This window comes from Canis lupus, chromosome 1 (assembly GCF_003254725.2).
Source record: "Canis lupus dingo isolate Sandy chromosome 1, ASM325472v2, whole genome shotgun sequence".
Classification (NCBI taxonomy): Eukaryota; Metazoa; Chordata; class Mammalia; order Carnivora; family Canidae; genus Canis; species Canis lupus.
The window spans coordinates 5390392-5399904 of NC_064243.1; the positions used below are offsets into that span (position 1 = coordinate 5390392).

The following is a 9513-nucleotide window of genomic DNA, read 5'->3' on the forward strand; positions in this document are numbered from 1 at the left end:
ATGCTGGCTATGACTCAGTGATTTATGTTCTATATGTACATGCAACATTTAGAACAACACTTCAAATGTGCTTGAAAATATTTAACTTTTAGCTAGTAGTTTGGAAAGGTCTGGGAAGAGTGAATTGAGGGAGGGTGGAGTCAGAAGTCTCAGCCCTGGGGTGCTACCAGGGGCAAGCAGTGATCTGGAGCTTTCCACATACTCCCAGGAGGGCCTGGGAACATGAGCTGGATTGAGGCTGCAGGGCTCACAGTGAGGGTTGGGCTAGCCTTGCAGCAGAGGCTGCCATGACATCTCTGCAAACAACCAGAGAGGCCATGTCTGGCCCCATCATTTGCTCTAGTAGACACATCTCCTTCATAATCCTCCTGCCGTGTTTTCTTGTTCTCACATTTGAGGTGTGTGCCTCCCAGAGCAAGATCACCCCAAGGGGAGGCATACCTAGCATAAACAGTAGAGATGATGAATCAGATCTACACACACAGAAAATCACCTAAGAAAGCTAAATATCTAAAATCAACATTAAAAATACAAATATTGACTTCCAATTTCTAATCTAATAAATAAAGATCATGTGGCTACAGTCAGGCCGACCTCTGGCTTTGGCTCAGCCAAGAAACCAGATCAAGACTGTGGCCAGCCAAGGACTCCAGAGATGGATAACACGTCCACGAGGGACACAAGGGGCTGGTGTACAAGCACAGCTACAGTAATCCTTCCACTCCTCCTGTTCTCACGCGTGGGACCTTACTGCTCCACGTCTCCAGGTGGGGTCTGATTCCTCTGCCCTTGAACCTCAGCCTGCCAAAGGGATGCTCCTACTGGTGGAACACAGCAGAAGTGACACTCTGCGACTTCCCCAGCTGGGTCTGCAGCCTCCACCTGGTTGTTCTGGGACACCTGACCCAGAAGGCCCTCCCCCTCCCCCTCCCCCCTTCCCCCACCATCCCCCATTCAGGGCGTGGCTGCCATGAGACACTACTTGCCACAACCTGGTGAAGAGTCCAGCTGAGCCCTGCCTTCTCCTCGTCCAGCCGGGAAGCAGACAGAAGAGAGAAATTTCCTTGGTGAGTACAGCCAGCAGTCATTCCTTGTTCCTGAGTAATCCTCAAATCAGAGCCCCATGAGGCCTCAAACACCATAGAGTGGAGACAAACTTCTGTAAGTTTCTGGCCCACAGAAACCGTGGGCATAATACAACCATTGTTTTATAATACTAAGTTTCAGGTAGAGTGTGTTACACAAACAGATAACCAGAGTAAGGGACAAAGGTGTGCAGGTGAGGAAGACTCAGAGTGCAATAGGAGACCCTCCAGCAGACTAGGTCCTCTACCCCCCTTCTCCACATTGAGGTGCCATGTTGGGGGCTGGGAGGCTGGGAGGAATGGGAGCATATATGGAGAAGAGAAACAGCCTTGGTGATGAATTTTGAGGCTTGACCTTGGCTATCACTTCAGAAATGACTATAATGTATGAAAGACATTGAAACTGGAAGATACTAGAATACCTTAAAATTTTATTTTATTTTAAATATTTTATTTATTTATTCATGAGAGACACAGAGAGAGGCAGAGACATAGGCAGAGGGAGAAGCAGGCTCCCTGCAGGGAGCCCGATGCATGACTTGATCCCAAGACCCCAGGATCATGCCCTGAGCCAAAGACCGACGCTCAATGGCTGAGCCACCCAGGTGTCCCAATAACTTAACTTTTTAATCTACCCCCCAACCAGCAATTAAACAGGGTCCTTCAGGTAAGACAAGAATCCATTTGGAAAAGAGAGAGAGCAACACTTACTGTACCAGTCAGCTTATGGTGTGAAGTTGACGCTGAGCCCCTGTTTGATGGCAGAAGGTCTGTTAATTTCTAGACACTGGATGTATGAGAAGCGAAGCTGACCAAAGTGTGAATGACACTGGCACTTTTCATGAATGCTGAACATTTTTATTCATTGAATCATAATGACAATTAGTGATTTATGATAAATGAGTTAAAGCTTTGCTACTTTCTGTATTACTGTGATGTGATTTGTTTCCACCATGTTTCAGGATCCCAAGAGGGTATCACACTATTAATTTATCAGATTTATGCAGACCTTCTGGGGTCCACTGCACCAGCTCCGTCCGTGCTTTAGAGGCCCTGGAAGTTCCTCGCTTCTGTGTGCTCACATCCTTCCTCGTGTAAAACGAGCATGATGTGAGCAAAGAAAATCTCCATCAAGCACAAATCAGCCAAGGAAATCTGGCTTATTTGGGAACTCAGTAACTTGACATCTGGCCCATGGGGGAGAAAGATGGAAAATAAGTCATAAGAAAAATGAACAAGGCTATTACAAATCAGAGGTAATTATCTAATGGAAATATGAAGTTTTAGTTGTATTTCTTCACTTTTGGATTTGATTAATGGTGCAAGACTTCAGCAAATATGTATATAATTTTATTGAATGTTTCCCTAGTAAATGCCTCATTGAGACCAGATGTAGAATTATTCAAAATTTAGTCAGCAGTGATCCTAACAGGCATGAATGATAAAATGTTGCTGCTGAGAGATGATGTATGAGCTATCTGTGGAAGGGCCCAGTGATGGGGAAAGTATTCAGATTTCTTTATCTATTTTATAGGAAGATGCCACTGGATGAAGAAGAGACATCTCATCATGTGTGGTTTTGTGGTTGTCTTCTAGCCAATATGATTGGTCACGTCAACATGAACTGACATAGTTGCTACTTCACTAAGTTTCACTCAGATCAGACAGGTTAATATTAATAAAGGATATTCACAAAGACACAAAGCAATTATTTTTAAGACAATGAAGTCTGTGGAGAGAAGGACATCAGAGTGTACTGGTGATCTGGACGTGAAATGCTGTTGTGTTGGGGAGACGTGCTCATGTCAGGTGCAAAGCCAAAGCACCTTTGTATACCAGCAATGTTATGTTCAAATATTTAACATATTGATTTATAAATGTTCAGGAAAACTCCCTGTTCTTTGCATAACCACATCAGTGCAGGTTAACAAGACAAGGAAGTGACTCTCCTTGTTGTAAGGAATTTAGCAACAAGCAACAATGATGAAAGTAATGATGCTGCCTCACATTTGCTTTGTGACCCTATACTTACACATATACTTTCTTATTTATGTCAAGCCTCGTGAGACAGATAAGAGGATTCTAAGCCAGTGAGTTATCAGAAGGAAACCTAAAGAAAGGCCTCTTTGTTAGCTGCTCATGGAGAAAAATCATGTGGGGATATGAATTGGCCACAAGGAGATTTGAGTCCTGTTTCTAATGCCATTTCATGATGACCTTAGGCCAAAAAATTGTGTTTGTGTCTTTGCTTCCTCATGCATAGAAGTTCAGTCGTAAATCACTATTGATCTTGTGTGGCATTCTATTTAATAAAGAGTTAGCATACGAATACATATAACACAACTTGCACATTTCAAAAATATGATTCAATTTGTAATCATAACATAATTTGAACAAATATCTGTGACATACAACCGGGTTAACAATATATTTTCTTATAACAGTAGAACTTTCTGGCCAGTGTATAAAAAAGATGAACAGATTCTGGACTCATACTTAACTGGATTTAAATCTCAGCTCAGCTGTGAACCTTTACAAAAGTTACTCTGCATTTTCAGGCCTAATTCCTAATTCCCCTTCTCTGTAAAATGGGGTAATGATGGTGCATAAATGAGGAGGCTTATCTTGCAGATGAAATGAGTTGAGAGATGTAAGGTAATTAGAAGAGGGTTGACACATGGTAATCCCAATATGAAAGTTAGTTCTTACTAAATTCTGGGAGACATTTTAGTATCAATAGACCTACCTTGGATTTCCATGAATAACTTACTCACTTTTACCAAACACTGAGACTTCACTTTACTTTGCCTTGTCATATTTTTCTTTTACATAATAAATTTACTTAAATTAAACTTTTAGTCATTTGGGGAGGGGGGATTTTAAGAGTAGTCTGTGAATAATAAGGAGGTGTCCCTCTCTCTGTGACTACTAATAAATCCATTTGTAATTTTAATGACGTCCATGAACTCCTTATTTCGATATGTGTGGTTTTAGTTGTTCGCCTATCATCGATGGTGTAATAAACCTTCGAAACTGAGACGAGAAGATGTGATTTGTGAAGAGTAATTTTTGGGAATGAATGTCAGGGAACAGTGGTAAAATGGCCACGCAGAATGGGCCAAATCCCGTGCTATCTCTCGAAACATTTTTAAAGGTAGTTGAGAGTTAATGGCTGTGTGTCTAAAGTATTACCTGGCTTATGGCAAACTTGACATGCTTTACCTTAAAATCTAATTCACTGAGGTGTCAACTCCCCAATATTTATTGGATAATTTCTGAGTGCTAGGAAGTGTGAGCAAATTTTGCATGCTACTCCGTAACATCTTGGTATTAATATAAATCGTGCACTAATTTATATAACGTGGAAGGATGAGGCACTTTATATCCCAAGATTACAGGAGGCCGAGTATGAGAAGCAGAGACAGATATATTTTGATGTTCCTAATCCCTTACACATCAATTAGAATGTGTGTGTGCATGTGTGCACTCACATTTATCTGTGTTTATATCCACATCTGTGTGTATATTTGACTGGAAACTTGATTTGGGATTTTGGCAACCATATGTAGAACCAAATATTTTAACAGATTCTATTGTTTTGGCTCAATTTTCCTTAATTAAAAAAGAAAAATTTACCATGGTTTTATTCTGTAATATCTTTTATATTTTAATAAAAATCTTAAGGCACTGTTTTGGAGCCAAATCAATTGAAGCCATATGGTCTGTGAAATTTTTTTCCGAGTTCATTATTTGCTAACAGAGTCTGCCATACTTTAATGAAATGGAGAACAGGGGTTTGGATAAAGGCCAACTAGCAATACATTTCTCACATTCCTGTTGACTCACCTCGTTTGCGGGTTTCAAAACATTGTGAAAGTTGCCAAGGAAATCATGTTTGGTCTAAATATTGAACATGTAATAGAAAGTAAATAAGAGTTAGATAATTTGAAACTAATCAAGTATAGGAAAATAAGAAGAGTTGAGGCCTTTATAGATACCGTAAAAGACTTTAAATAACTTGAGTCTATCATATTTCACTAACAATTAAAGCTCGTCCTATCAGCGACCAGCTGACAACTGCTGTCTTTGCCGATTGTTAATGAAGAGCATGCCATGGGATATGTAGAAGACTGATTTGCTTTTTCTATTAAATGGAAAAATATTCATTTTCAGATTATTTTAAATTAGTTAAACAAGATTTTGAAGTTTGTAAGTTCCATAGGAAAGACTGAGTTTTGAATGTCTCAGTGAACTAGACCCATCATTCAAATGATATATTCAGTTTTATATTGTCGGTTGTGGTCAATGAAGCTTTTCAGTGTAAAGCATATGCTTTCGGCTGTTTTATGAGAATTACTGCTTAAAGCAATGATATGAGACACTTGATCCATAATCTTCTATCAGATTTTCATCCTTGGAAATCTTTTCAACTGATGATGCTCTATGTATGTTGCTCAAATTATTCTAAAGGGGAAGCATTATACAACTCCACCTGCTTTATGCATCTTCGCCGTCACTGTTGAAGTATCTATACTATTATAGTTTGTTTTCCTCTCTAGGGAGACATAGAAAAGAAGAATCTTATGGTGAAAACTACCAAGTTAATGAAATGGATAATGTAATTGGCACATTTTCCAATGTAGTGTTTCTAAGATATTTAACAAAGGTGCATTTTATTTTTACCTCATTATGTTACAACTTTTAACTTTTTCCAAAAGTTTGTTGTGTTTATTACATATTTTAAAAATGATTTTAATTTCAAAAGCAGAGCTTTTAAGATATTTAGTTTGTGTTAGGAGACATATTTTTGATTTATGATTAAAGAACTCAGGAAATTAGCCAATGCCTGCATCCATTTAACATTAACTCAACATATGTTTTTTGAGAAATGTATATTTTTGGCACTTTGCTGGTGTAGGATAAGTTTTTAAACAAAAGAGTTTAAATAGACTTTCCTTTCCTGAAGATTATAGTCAATTGGATGACCATGCTTCCCCAAATCTGCATTTTTATTTCATGTAATTAGAATTTAGAGAGCCATGTGTGACTATGGCCACCATATGGAACAGTATTGGGTTGAAGGTTGTCAGGCCAAGACGCTGAGAAACTACCAAAGGAGCTAATGTAGTGAACCAGCCACAGACAATGAAGACATGGTTTTAGTCAATGGCAGTGGAAATGAATATAAGAGGGTGTGGTAATGAGATTTTTAAGGGACAGGAAGAGATCTAGATGACCACTTCTTTCTGGGTGAGCAGCCAGGTCCACTGCAGCATCATTCAGGGACAGAGGGAGGAGGGCAGGCATGAGACAAAGGTGACCCATTATCTTTGAGGTAAAGAAGAGAAGAAAGACCAAGATGAACACATGAGTGAAGACTGATATTGGAAGGGCAGATGCAGAAAACCAAAAATGAGAGAGATTGTTACATAGATGATGTAGAAGGAAATTCAGAAACCGTGGTGTCACTACCTCCAGGAGAGTTTCAGCAAAGGGTGAAGTTATAAAAGTCAAAAGTCATAGCCAAGTAGAATTAAGACTAAGGAATATCCAGTGGATTGGGAATTTGTGTCAGAGGTAACTAGGCACAGAGCTCACTGGAGTTCACTGGAGATATAGGATCTCTGTGAGGCTTAGTGGTTGAGAAACAAGCTCTGGTAAAGGCAGATAAATGTAAGCTATGACTTTTAATTTAAACTTTTAACTTTATATTAAGATAAATAACCGATATGATTCAGTCACTCTTTCATACAAATATCTCTTGAATGCACTTCTTGTATTAACCTGTTTTCAGCAAGTATATCAAATATGCCTCAGAAGCATGAGAGACTCTCAAAGAAATAACTCAAATAAGGAAGCCTTGTTCTTATTTGTCTGAAGGGGAAACATAATCATTGCTCTTTTCTCAAATTGTAATTATTATTTTGAACCTATATATTGTCTTTCTTCTGCATATGTGTAAAGCTTTAGAAGGCATTTCCTGTCCTGGGGACCATAAAGACTAATTTCCCTGGAAGGGCCAGGATCTCACTCTAATCCCAAGGGTTTCAATAGTACTGACAAAATCTAGCTAAAGGAACAGCAGCAAGTCAAACTTTAGGTGGTTTTACAATTCGTGATTGATCTGAATCTTTACCATTCCATGAAGTGACTAGGCCAAAGGCACCTGCAGGAGCTATGGAAGCAGATTCCCAGAGTTGGGCTTCTCGGAAGACTTCCTGGTATTTATTAGATAGCTTGTACAGTGGCCTATTCTTTATGAACAGGTGAATGAGAGGCATGTAGAATAATAGTAACTAGATAGCATGACATACCTGCTACACTTTATCCCAGAGGCACAGGAGGGCAGAAAGGGGTAGCCCCACCTGAGAGCCCAGCCAGGAAAGTTTATTCTAGAAGCGATCCTACTGCTCTGGTGCCATGTAATATTTTCCCTGAACCTTCTCAGTGGGCTCTGGCTGACTGTGTTCCCAGTTCTCAATGGCAAGAAAATGTCTGTGTATTTTTAGAAGTGCTCTCATACTGTCACTATCAAGGGAAAGGAATCACATTGGCTCAAATGTTTATAATGGTATCAACTAAACTGGCAGGTTGGCCAAAGATTTACTAACTCCTAACTCAGATTATAGTCTGTAGCATTTTCCATTTACAAACAGAAGAAGTTCTCAGAGAAATGACTTATTCCAGGACTGGTGTACAAAATGAGCCCAGAATAGCTTGTTCTACCAGAAATCAAAGTAGTTAGGAATGGCTCTTGGGGTCAAGACTACCAAGGTGGGGTCATTTGGACTTGACCATCAGTAAGAAGTATGACTGCAGTGGATTGAAGAACATCAAATATGGTTTTGGGGGTTTTTTTTTCTATGAATTGCATATCAGGGCAAGTAACTAGTTGGTGGGTGAGCAAGAGTTTCTCTTGATGGAATGATTCCACATAGCAAATGAAGAAGGCATGAGAGAAGTGGAATATCACAGGGTTGTTTTTTTTTTTTTCCAATCCTTTATGAAATAATGAGTCCACATAGAGATTGTCAATGGCTGCAAGCCTCAGGAAAAAGAAAAAAGCCAGACACTTTGTTTCCCTGGTGAATATACATCGTGCTACCAGTGAGAGTATTATTGCCCAAGACTCCAACCTGATCTAATCTGTCTCCTCAAACCTATTTTAATCTACCAGTTTTCTGGTTAAATAAAATTATGATGATACAATAAGCAGCTGAATATGGAGGGGTAATTCTGTAGAACAAATAAATTGGCCCCTTCAACAAATAAATTGTGAGCACAAGCCAAGCAAAACAAAATAAGCAACATAAAAAGGAGACACTACAGATCACAAGTAGGTATTTCAAACAATGGACCTTAACTCAAGCAAATTATATAAAAGTAATTCTTTGCACTTGGGAAAATTCAAACACTGCATAAATTTGTAGGCATAATATGGAGTTGGTTAATTTTAGGAGGATAATACTATTGCAGCTATTTTTACATTCTTACCTTTTGGAGACAAAACTAATATTTAAGGATGAAATGATATGATGTCTGAAATTACATTCAAAGAAATCTGGGGGGACAGGTCTAGTAGGTGGAGCTTATATTTTGTTAGAAGAATTCTTTATTTACCCACTCTGACTCACCAAAGCTTCTAAAGGTCACACTTAGAGTAACCATGTGTTTGGAGGGGACCAGGTTAATGTGAGTGGGAGGAAAACTCTGTCCACACTTTCATTTGGATATACAAATCTTCCTTTCTATTCCTATCTATTAATAAGAGTCCTTCTTTCATGCTATAATTTGGGTTTGGTCCCATGTGGTATTAGGAACTTTCTTTTGTTCCTGTACTTTCTTGCAACCTGAGTACTGTCATTTATTCATGTTATTTTGTCAGTAATGTAAAAATGATTTCACTTTGAACCTTTCTTTCTTTCTTTTTTTTTTTTTTCCACTTTGAACCTATTTTAATTTGTCAGATGTTCTGGGCTTTTATCGGCCAACTTTGTCAGATTCCGTAATTCCTTCTTAGATACCAGGTCATGAACTTTTGTTAACTTCTATATTCCTTAGTAATCAAAATCCTTCACATAGGGAACATTGTGTTTACATTCTCATGGGCTGGCAAACTGACACCCCTACAATTCACAGTCACTAAACTCAACTAATTCCCTCAAAACTGCCTGGCTTTTCACCCTCTGGTTGGCTTCCTCTCTAGCTCTCTGAAATAGTTATTTTAAATACAAGGAGTCCTATTCCAATCCCCTCTCCTCCCTGAATCTTGGCAGTGGATTGCTCATGCGAATTTACCTGAAAGTAGAGGTGATTAGAGAGGAGCTCCCTCCACATTCCTGAATCCATAAATAAATATAAATATTTGGTATCCACTTTCCACCCCATCTCTTCCCTTTCTGTTGGTAAATAACAGAAGCCAGTACCT

At 38.9% G+C, this 9513-nt stretch overlaps 1 long non-coding RNA gene across 2 annotated transcripts; it reads left to right on the forward strand.

The window, feature by feature from the left end:
* The first annotated feature begins 950 nt into the window (after positions 1-950).
* On the forward strand, positions 951-4038 carry LOC112643736 (uncharacterized). 2 transcript variants are annotated; one of them, XR_003125857.3, is made up of 3 exons: positions 951-1067; positions 2048-2341; positions 2620-4038. It is a non-coding gene; the product is annotated as an uncharacterized LOC112643736 (long non-coding RNA). The 2 variants fall into 2 exon arrangements; XR_003125856.3 differs by having other exon boundaries at positions 970-2341.
* The last annotated feature ends 5475 nt before the right edge of the window (positions 4039-9513 follow it).